Raw genomic sequence first — 8,362 nt, 5'->3', positions numbered from 1 at the left:
GGAGGGGCTACTGCACAAACCACTATTTGGGGACAATATAAATCTAAATCGTGGAGAACCTAGCCTAACTACTTCACAGAACATTCTATATTTCTGCAAAAATGAAAACAGTACAGCATGGTTTCAAGGATAGACTTAGCAGGTCACAGTATATAGAACAAAATAGCATCCTACAGGAACCCACCACATCAATGTTTATAGCAGCACAATTCACAATAGCTAAACTGAGAAACCAACCCAGATGCCCTTCAGTGGATGAATGGATAAAGAACATGTGGTATATATACACAATGGAATATTACTTGGCATTAAAAGAGAATAAAATCATGGCATTTGCAGGTAAATGGATGAAGCTGGAGAATATAATGCTAAGTGAAATTAGCCAATCCCAAAAAAACCAAATGCCAGATGATTCCTCTGTTTTAAGGATGCTGATCCATAATGTGCTGGTGGGGGGATGGGAGGATTAAATGAACTCCAGATAGGAAAGGGGAATAGGAAAGGGAGGGAAAAGAGGGGCAGGAAAGTTGGTGGAATGTGATGGTCATCATTACCCTAAGTACATGTAAGAAGACCCAAAGGATGTGACTCTACTTTGTGTACAACCAGAGATATGAAAATTGTGCTCTATATGTTCAATATGAACTGTAATGCATTCTGTTGTCATATAAAATAAATCTAAATTTGAAAAAATAAAGAAAAATGAGAATTTAAGAAAATCATCAAAAACAACAAAAAAAGTCAACAAAAACTAAGTGCAGTAACACCTGGTAAAGAGGCGGGGAAGGGCAGACAGAATCCTGGAATGGCACCACAGTTTTTTAGCCCCTAGTGTATGTGGCCTGCATAATCTCCCCCACTCCACTGAGCATCTTCAGGACTGGCAAATACAATGACTTGTACCTCATTCTTTAGGTGACCTCATAGGAAAAGGTCGAAGACATTTTACAAACTTAACTCAGTTTCCTAATTAGTTGAGGTTAATTATTTGAGAATAAGTGAGCTTACTCTGCCTGGGCCTGATCCAATCAGACTAGATCTTAAAAGTGCCCTGGTCCTTCCTGAAGCTCCACAACATGAGAGGGATCCTGGAAGGGGCTGGGTGCTGGGGGCTGGAGAGCAGCCTCTAGGGCTGACAGTGGTCCTCAGAGGATGAGCTTGGAGATAGAAAGTGGGACTTCAGTCCTCTGAGGACAAGGAAATGGGTTCTGCCACGGACTTGAGGGAACAAGGGGCAGATCTCTCCCTGACTGTGCTGGATAGGGGATGTACCCCTTGGGGCCGTGACCTCAGCCTGGAGAGCTGTGGGCTCATGGCGGACAGAATTACGCCATCCCTGGGCTTCTGACTCTGTAGCAGGGAGCTACAGAGAGGCTGCTATTCTAAGTCACGGAGTTTGCAAAAATAGAAAGATTAATGCAGAAGAGAAGGACACCTCCATACACAGTTGGGGACCAGATATGAACTCCCTGGAAGCAATGAGTCAAGATATTCATAAGGTACTCTGCTCAAAATAATTCCAGATGGATAAAATAATTAGGTGAAAAGAAAAAAGCCAATAACAATAGCATGCTGTTCTGGTCAATCTGTGCTGCTGATATGGTACTACAGCCTGGGGGAGGGAGACTAGTAAAATTGAAGAAGGGGATCAGGGAGAAGGAGCTCCCCATTCTGCTCCCCATTCTGGATGCTGGAGTGAGCTCAGGGCTGGCTCGGTGGACCTTCTTCTCTTGTGCAAATAGACAACTTTCTGCTGGGTCCTCTCATGGCTGAGGGGGCAGGTGCTGACCTGGCTGTGCATTAGTGTCAGGCCCAAGTCCTGTAGGGGGCTCCACCCTGGTGACCTTCCAAGCCCCCACTTCCCAACACCATCCAACAGAGGATTAGGGTTTCAACCCTGGAGCCCTGGGAGACATGCCCCGCAGTCCCTAACTCTCAAAGTATATCGGTAAATGCTTCTCAAAGCTCAGGGTAAAGGCATAATTTTGGAGCATAAAAATGAGAGGAGCCAAGAAATCTTATGCAATATTCCGTCTGGTTGAATTTACAAAATGAAAACTTCAAACAAAAATAACAACATAAGCCTAGGAAAATATTTGCCTCAGAGATAACAGGTAAATGCTTAGTATCTTGTCCATATAAATTTATGGAAAAGCATATGAAGTATTTACATGTTGATATGTGTATGTGGGTATTCACACAGTTTGAGGATGAAAATACTAACAGTCTAATTTCCAAACCAAATATCTCTGGATGGCAAAATTTATCAGTGATTTTAAAATTACTTCTTTAAATTATATCCTTCCTCTATGTACAATTTGTAAAATGATTTTGTTAATTTTATGAACTCATAAAAATAATAATTTCATACATAATAGAATTTCAATATTTTACTACAAAGAATAGTATGCAATCTACCAATATTGTTTATATTTGTAAATTTTTATAGCCATTTAATAATGAAAGATAAGGAAACATATTGGAACACAATTACATATCAATGCCATTATTACAACTGTGTGGAGATGTTTCAAGCACAAAGATGGATAAAGGTTTCAAGATCACATGTTGCCATTAAAACAGGTATTATTTTACAAGAGTAAGGTTGGAAAGAATAAATCTTTTAGACTATTTTATGTTTGAAATAAATGTACTATATCTGAAGAAAGAGTAGATAGATACATAATAAATGATTGATTGAAGACAGGTCGAAAGATGATAGATGGCTTTGTCCTGTGGGCTGTTTTCTACAGGTTCTGTAGTAAAACGACCACAGACTAGGTGGCTTGAACCCAGAGCTTTAGGTCCTCATAGTTTGGGAGCCTGGAAGTCTGAGGTCCAGGTGTTCCAGGGTTGGATACTTCAGAGGCCCCCTGCTTTGGCATGTGGGGTGCCCTCTGCTTTCTGCATCTTCACATGGATGTCCCTGATGGTGCATCTGTGTCCTGGTTTCCTCTTCTTATTAGGATACCCAGTCTTCATGGCTTGGGGCCCATCTGATGACCTGGCTTTAACTTCATTATCCCTTTAAAGACCTGTCTCCAAATATGGTCCCATTCAGAGTTAGGACTTCAACACAGGGATTCTGGAGGGTATAAACGATTCACCCTCTCACCTTGCCTGAGAATAACGCCTCCCAAGTAGACAAGGACACTCAACTTGCATTCCTGTCTCTTTCCAAAATGATGATCCTAATAAAATTGTGATAACATTGACGGTTATCTTGGTCCCTTTCAACCTTGGTTTTGTCGAAGGGTCAATCCTACTGTGGCTTCACATGTTAGGATTAACTTAGTGGCGTGTGAAGAAGGCCGGGCGCAGTGTGCCTGCAGTGAATCCCAGCACCTTTAGGTTGCTTCAGCATCTTTTTCAAATACGTTTGACTTTATCACACCTGCAGCAAGGAGTCGTCACCTCTGACGGTCTCCTGTTCTTCTCTCAGCTCCCTTAACATCCCTGGTGACCACCTCCTATGAAACAGCTGGGCCCAGCCTCCTTGACTTGCCCCCATAACCCCCTTGCCCCTTGTGGACGGAGCAGACGAGCCACAGTGACACTTCTCAGTCAGGGTGACTCAGGGAACTTGTGTGCCCCTGCTCTAACCCCCCAGGTAAGCTCCCTCAGGACCATGGGCTCTGTCCCACCTGCTCCTGCTGGTGGAGCTTTCCTACCTCAAGAGGAATAAAATGGACACAATTCCAAGGAGAGCCACAGGTGTCCAATGCAAAGGACACTGCTCACAGGGCAGACACTGAGGCAGCAGGCCAGGCCAGGACAAAGAGGAACCCCAGGAACCAGACACAAAGCCCTGGGCTTCCTGTCAGGCAGGCCAGAGTTGAAGGCCTCTCTCGTGGGAGAAACCTCAAGGCCAAAGAGGATAAAATATGTCCCTGGACACTGCAAGCATTGACCTACTTATCCCCTTCCCCCACACACACTTATTCCAACCTAATCACTTTCTTAGATCTTCCTACCCAATACCTTAATGTCAGGGCAGACAGAATTTGCAACAAATCCAAAGAGGCATTCAGCCGTGGTTCTTGTATTTATTTATTTTTAAAAGAGCAAAAAAAAAAAAGGTGACCTTTTTTGTAGTGGAACTGTATTTATGATAGCAAAAATATTTCAAATCCTCGTGATAAAAAATCGCTCTGGGAAAATGGGCCACATTCAATTCATGGCTTCATGGGCTTGCACTCTTCCAGCCTGTGCCCCCTACAGACGCATGCGTCCGATGCAAACCCAGGAAGCTTTTGGAAAATTAAGGTCTGGTGTTTCTCTCCAGATCTAGAACTTCTCACACGGCATGTCTCCCAAAAGGGAGCTAGACGGAAAACTCAAACAGGAGACTGGGATTGCAAAATTACTGAGAAGAAAAGGGAAAAAAAAAAACATACTAAAGGCGGGTAGGCAACAAAGCCAGGAAGACAAATAACAGATGGACAAGCAAGAAAGCAAATGCCAAGGACCAGAAGAGGCAGGAGCTGAGTTGTCCAACATTATCAGGAGAGATGGCAAAATAGTCAGAATCAGCCAGTGCGGATTTCTGCAGGGCCCCCACCTGTGGAGGCAGAGCCCTGGCCAGCGCAGGAGCCGTCTCATAGAAACAGAGGCACCTGCTCATGTCACCTATTGTCTTGTTGTAGAACTCAGGAGACTGGTACTTGGCATTACCCTGGAAAGAGAGACCGGGGATTAACTTGCAGTGGGTCTTCCTGTTGTAGGTATCAGCTTCATGCACACGCTCAAGACAGCCCTCATCCAGCACACACATGGCTTGTGTGGACCACCAAAGCGCATCCCAGGGACAGTACAGAATTCATGCCAGCGAGGTGGCATCCCTATCAAGCAGGACTTGCTAAGCACCCACACCAGGATTCCTTGTTATTTTGCAATGTGGCTCATCAATATTTGTTCATATAAACAAAGTGTTTTCTTTTCCTTCAGAAATGAGCTCCATTAGCTGTACTTAAAGTCTCCAGTAAAGAATACGTCTCCTGCGCTGCCAAAGGATGTGGCAGGTGAAGCCATCTGAGAGGCTCTCAGGGAAAGTGAGATGCCCAGGAGCCCCACCTCCCCTCTGCCTCAGCGTCTACCTATGTGAAAGGAGGTCCTGGGTTCCTCCCAGAATGGAGGTGAATGGAGATCTCAGGGGAGGAAAATCAGCAGAAACAGGACTAGTTAGACCGGGGATTAGGAAATTCTGCTCAGCCGCCAAATCTAGCCATGATTTTGCATGTCCCTTCAGCTAAAAGTAGTTCTTACACTTTTAAAGGTCTATAAAAGACAGGGAGACAGAAGCAGGGACACAGAAAAGAAAATGGGACAGAGAAATGTAAGCTCTGAAGATCCTAAAATTTGTATTATCTGGCACTGAGTGGAAGCATCTCTTTCCCTCCCAGCCCACCCCTGAGTTGGTGGATATTCTGTAGAGTGGTGATCAGAAATGCCTATAAGTCCTCACTTCCTGTCCCACGTGAGGCCTTTCTGGGTCACCACAGGAGAAGGGTTTAGAAGCAAGAGATAACACAGGCAATATTAACATCAGTGGCTATTAATAGTATGTGCCCATGACAAATTAGAGCTTCACTTTGTGTCAACTGAGTGAATCCTCACCACCCTAGAGGAATCCTCTATTTCAGCCCTCTTCAGAGAAGGAGGCTGAGGAACAGAGAGGGTAAATGGTCTCTCCAAGAGATACCCCTAGAAAGTGGTGGGAACCAGGATTTGAACTGAGGGACTTCACAGTTGTAGATCTTGAAATACAGATGAGTCAGGATAAGTTAATATGTGCTGCAATAACAAAATTCACTATGAATAGTGTGTCTTTCAATAGCAAACTCATGGCTGTGCTCTGGCCCCTGGTATCCTTGTCCCTGGGATCCAGGCTGATGATGCAGCCTGCACCTAGAATACTGTGGCCGTGCCTCAGAAGGGGAAAAACAGGAGACTCCACGTTGCCTCCCAAAGCTTCTGTGGGGTATGGCCTTCACCTCTTCTGATCAGGTCTCTCCAAATAATGGGTGGGAGGGTCAGGCCTGGTGCTTGTGGGGCAGGAGAGCATCACCCTCCATCGGGAGGCACAGTGCACACCCAAGTCCTGCTGTGTGTCTGCCCCAGGACACCACATGGACCTCCTGTCAGTGTCAAGACTAGGTCTTGGAGTCCTCTAGACTGGCCATGGGCTCTAGAGTTCCCTCCACTTCTCCTCCTGAAATTTTTCGGAAGAGGACATTAGAACAGCCCTTCACTGTAGACATGGAACCTTCCACCTCTCTGTCTGTCCCTCTTTCTCTCTAAACACACACACACACACACACACACACACTATACTACACTTCACTTATTTCAGAATTCATCCACACAATTGTGAGGACTGGCAACTATAAAACCCACCGAGCATGTAACAAGATGGAGATTAGGATGAGTGTCTCATTCTTGAGTCCAAAAATTGAAAACAGGCAGAATTTCTAAGTTGTGGTCCAGCGCTGTAGTTGTTCTCCTTTGGAAACCTCAGTCTTTGCTCTTAGGGTCTTAACTGGTTGGATGAGGCCCACCCACATTATGGAAGTAAATCTGCTTTACTGAAAGTCACCTGATTGTGTCAGTCCTATCTAAAAAAAAATGTCTGTTTGGTGACATCTAGACTAGTGTTGGACCCAAATATAGGGTATCACAGTCCAGCCAAGTTGCCACATAAACTCACCAATCACATCAAAGGACCTTGCTTCAGGGTAAAAGAACTTCTGTTGAACTTCATGTCACTCAGCTATTTACATTAGTCTAGTGACTCTCCTAAATATGATAATGACTCCAGCACACTGTAATTATTAGTAGTAGTATTTTCTTTTTAATATATTTTTGCTGCACAAATCCAAAATAAATGTTCTCAATTGGCAAGTGGCTCTCCTCCATCAGGTGTTTCAGGGATTCAGAAACTTTCTACCTTGTAGTTTCCTACCTTTTACATGAAACTTCCAAAGTTTTGCATTGTCTTCCACAGGAGGAAAAAATAGCAAGGAAAATTGTTTGTGGGATTATTTTATGGACCAGGAAGGAATCGCTACAAATCATCTCTACAAATAACCATTGGCTAGAACTCAGTTACACATCCTCCAAGTTCACATGAAGACTGGGACTGTGCAGGGTGGGATATAGGGGGTTTAATTTCATGTTGCTACATATGGATTTCCAGTTTTGCCAGCACCATTTGTTTAACAGGCTATCCTTTCTCCAGAGAATGTTTTTGGCACCTTTGTCTAGTATGCATAACGGAATTATGTGGGTTTGTCTCTGTGTCCTCTATTCTATACCATTGGTTTACAAGTGTATGTTGGTGCCAATAACATGCTGTTTTGGTTACTGTAGCTCTGTAGTATAGTTTGGTTACTATAGCTCTGTAGGCTGGTATTGTGATGCTTCCTGCTTCAATTTTCTTGCTAAAGATTGCTTTAGCTATTCTAGGTCTCTTATTTTTCCAAATAAATTTAAAGATTGCTTTTTCTATTTCTATAAAAAATGTCATTGAGATAATAATAGAAGTTGCATTAAATCTGTAGGGCCATTTTGACAATATTAATTCTGCCTATCCAGGAGTGTGAGAGGTATTTCCTTCTTCTGAGGCTCTCTTCAATTTCTTTCTTTAATGTTCAGTAGTTTTCACTGTAGAGGTCTTTTATCTCTTTTTTAGATTGATTCCCAGGTATTTTATTTTTTAGAGGCTATTGTGAATGGGGTAGTTTTCCTAATTTCTCTTTCTGTCAATTCATCACTGATGTATAGAGATGTGTTTGATTTATGGGTGTTGATTTTTTATATCTGCTACTTTGCTGAATTCATTCATTAGTTCTAGAAGTTTCTGGTGAAATTTTTTTAAATGTTCTAGATATAGAATCAGGTCATCAAAGAGGAGCAATAGTTTGAGGTCTTCTTTAGCTATTTGTATCCCTTTAATTTCTTTTTTTTTTTTTTGTCTAATTGCTCTGGCTAGAGTTTCAAGGATGATGGTGAAAGAGGACATCCTTGTCTTGTTCCAGTTTTTAAAGGAAATGCTTTTGATTTTTCTCCATTTAGAATGATGCTGGCCTTGGGTTTAGCATAGATAGATTTTACAATGTTAACCCTGCACAAAAATCAACTCAAAGTGGATCAAAGACTTAGGCACCAAAACAGAGACCCTGCACCTAATAGAAGAAAAAATAGGCCCAAATTTTCACCATGTCGGCCTAGGATCTGACTTCCTTAACAAGACTTCTAAAATGCAAGAAGTAAAATCAAGAATCAATAAATGGGATGGATTCAAATTAAAAAGCTTTTTTCTCAGCAAAGAAGACAATCAATAACATGAGGAAATAGCCTATAG

Source organism: Ictidomys tridecemlineatus, chromosome 16 (assembly GCF_052094955.1).
Source record: "Ictidomys tridecemlineatus isolate mIctTri1 chromosome 16, mIctTri1.hap1, whole genome shotgun sequence".
NCBI lineage: Eukaryota > Metazoa > Chordata > Mammalia > Rodentia > Sciuridae > Ictidomys > Ictidomys tridecemlineatus.
The sequence above is the reverse complement of the archived record's forward strand: the minus strand, read 5'-3'. Positions refer to the sequence as shown.